Here is a 3,549-nt window from a genome sequence, read left to right as displayed (position 1 = left end):
GGCTTTGATCCATTGCTGCGACTTCCATCAAGCTTACACTTGACCAAGTCTCTCCTCAAATCCTCTTTCTTGAGAATTGCCCACATCTCATCCCAATTCGACAAAGTCGCCCTGCCTAGGATACTTTGGACAAGTCTTGCCACTCATATGAGACAGAATTGAGGGCTAGTCTAACCAACTCTGAGTCTTGAGGTGTAGACCCCACAGCAGATAACTCATCACTAGTCTCCTGAAGCTTTGTGGGGAATGGATCCACATGCTCCCCCTTCTGCATCTGAGCAGATCTCAACTTCTGCTCCAAGTGCATCTTTCGTTGCTCGAAAGATCCCTGATATAGCGTAGACAACGCATCCCACATCTCCTTAGCAACCCCTCTGCTAGTGATGTGACAGAAAACATCATCGTTCACTCCATCAAGGATCATTTTTTTGTCTTTTCCATTTCAGCTTGGTAATTTTTCAACGGATTTGCATTTGCAGGCACAACCACCACACTGTCGACATATGTCTTGAGGGCATGCTCATCTATAAGGAATGACATCCTTGCCTTCTACATGACATAGTTGGATGCTCCATCCAACCTATCCTGATCCCTCAATCCATTGGTTGCCATCTCTGCCACAAATGTCAAAAATCTCCTCTCTGCTTCTCACTGTTGCTGCTCAACAAATGAGGAAACATACTTCTTGGTGGGAAGTCTTCTGAGGAAAAGTTCCCTCATGGTGCTTCTTCCTTCTCTTCTGATCTCACACGACAAGATCTCCCTCTACCACGACAAGATCTCGATCTGGTAGCCCTTCTCTCTGTCGACTCACTCAGAGAGAGACTGCCTCGAAATTTAGCTCTCTAGCCAGGACTGTGCAAACCCCTCTGGGGATTCGAACTACTGCCTCCTGTAGCTCTTTTGATCTCCTTCTCTACTCAGCGTTGGTATCTCTGGCACTGTTCTTCTTTCTTCACCTGCACTGCTCTGATACCATATGAAAATTCGTGAATCCCACCCGAATATACTATTGCAGCAACTGATTAAACTTCTCCTACTTGTTAATTACTAAAACCAATTATTTATTGCTTCCTACAGCAAATATCGAAGCTAATACAACTGCAGCCTTCACTTAATTAATTAATTTGCCCAAAAGAAGAACAGAACAATCGAGAAAGATACACACAAGTGAGATAATATTTTTGGACAAACATCCTCAGAAAAACCCAATGCGGGAAAATCGGTGCAACAGATCTTAAGGTTTTTATTATTATGCAAATGTATTCTGAATACAACTCTAGATGCCCTCCCAACAGTCCAGTTACAAAGAAAATCACTTGGAAAGAAAGACTGGTGAGATTACCTCACTCAACATTGTTGATACCCACTGATTCAACAGTTGAACTACGAGTTCCCTGCTACTTTTGCGTTGCCCGTGCATGGGCCTTGCGTCAACCCAATTGAGAATCGATCTGCCTTGGGGAGCCTTTTCCAACCCTCTCGCCTCAAAAACGTTAGCTTCTTCAGCAAATTTGGACCTCTGCACTGGACACTACTACGCTGCTCTGCATGGGGCCAGTGTGAGCTCTTCCTGGCTTTGTGTCACCCTCTTTGCCCTCTGCGCTGCCTCCTCTGTGTCTTTCTGCCTCTCTGTTGAGTATTCCTGGCTCCGGAGAAGATCCTCCAGCCAAAACTCTCTCTACCCTCTCTGCAATAGCTCATTATCGAAATTCACTCGGCAGTTGCTCTACTTTAGAAAATCGAACTTTTGAACTCTCTGTGTGTCTTTCCAAATGACCCTCAAGCCTCGTTAAATAATCTCCTCGTTGACATTCAACGGCCCAGATTAGAAGCTAATCAATGGCTAAGATCATTTCTTCTTGATCCTTGTCTTCTTCTAGAAGTTACACCCACAGTTTATATTAATACCCTTTAATTATTTTATTTTCCTAAGTTTAGACTTAGGGTCCCTTTAAAAATAATTAATTATTTTAATAAAATTGTTTCTGGGTGGAATTTCCCAAAACACTTTTTGGGTTCTTTGGAATACATCTGCCTAAGTCTTCTTGCAAAATTTGAGACTTAGAGCCCATCCGATGCTACCAGAAATAAGCACACCATTGCCCTTAACCTAATAGTTGCCCTCTTAGGAACCCCTTTTAGGTCCACTACTGGTTTGAATGGTAACAATCACCAATCTGAAAGCATTGTTCCTGGACATTCCAAGCTCTCACTAACCATCTCCCTAGATCTCTTTGGGCCCTCATGCCTAGAATCAAGAAAAATTTTGCCAAGCCACAATTTTGGAGTACTTGCATTGTTGTTGGATCATTCACTGCCTCAACATCTTGGGCTTCATGTTCTCTCTCTCTCCATTCCATTTTGACACACAAAAATCTGCAATAAATGAGGGAGATATGTGAGAGAACGAGCATTGAAATATTAAGAAAAAAATTAAGCTTTTTGGCCATTTTTTGTCCGCCCTTGCCAATTTGCACACTTTTCCTTGAGAGACAGAGTGCATTTGCACACGTTCCTTTTAGGAATAGTGCGCAAGTCACACTCTTCCTTTATTGGGAGATTCAGCCTTGCACACCCCCGATACAGGAGAAGTGTGACAACTCATGAGCGCACCCTAGTCTTTAAAAACACTCAAAAAACTAAAACACAATCAAAATGCAAAATGGAAACCATCAATGACGAGAACAGGGAATGATCTCTTACCTAGAGAAGACGACACTTGAAATGGTTCACTAGACCAATCATAATCTACTCCTAAAGATTTAGGGGAAAATGCAATCTCGAGAAATCTGAAATGGTAAAAAACAAAATGGTAAAAGTTTTTTTTTTACTTTTTGACTTTTTATGAGCAAATTAGGCCTGTTAAAATAATATTTTTTGCCTATAGCTTTAAAATTTCAAAATACTTTAATATTAATGAATTTAGGCTTCTGTGATCCATATCAATTTTGAGAAGAAACTTCGACGAAAAATTATACAGCGATATTTTAGTCGACGCATTTCGAGCCAACCAGTGTGGTTCATCGTCAGGACAAGTTGAATGAGCAGATCCTGCTATGCATGATAAATAGATCGGGCAGAATATCCCATGACCAAATTTCCAGATCAGATAACGGCTAAAATGATAACAGCTAGATATTCTGCCATTACCTAATCTGGAAATTTGGTCATGGGATATTCCGCCCGATCTATTTATAATGCATAGCAAGATCTGCTCATTCAACTTGTCTTGACGATGAACCACACTGGTTGGTTCGAAACGCGTCGACTAAAATATCTCTACTTTAATATTTTTTACTATTTTTTGAGTAGTAATAAGAATTTTCATATTGGATGTGCAAATTATAGAGTTATTTGTGAAAACAGATAATTTTGGCGACGAGTATACTTTTGTCACTTTTTCAAGCTTTTTAAACTTGCGAAAAAGTGAAATCCTAGAGTTATCTTTAAGCTCTTTTCTGACTCTCGAAACATGAAAAGATTGCCGAGTACACTTGTTTCTTTCGAACTCGTAAAAGTAAATGAAAGGGCGTCTATCTCGTATAA

This window comes from Pinus tabuliformis, chromosome 9 (assembly GCF_031772625.1).
Source record: "Pinus tabuliformis cultivar Carrire ecotype Pingquan chromosome 9, CPIR1, whole genome shotgun sequence".
NCBI classification, from domain to species: Eukaryota; Viridiplantae; Streptophyta; class Pinopsida; order Pinales; family Pinaceae; genus Pinus; species Pinus tabuliformis.
This window is presented reverse-complemented; position numbering follows the sequence as displayed.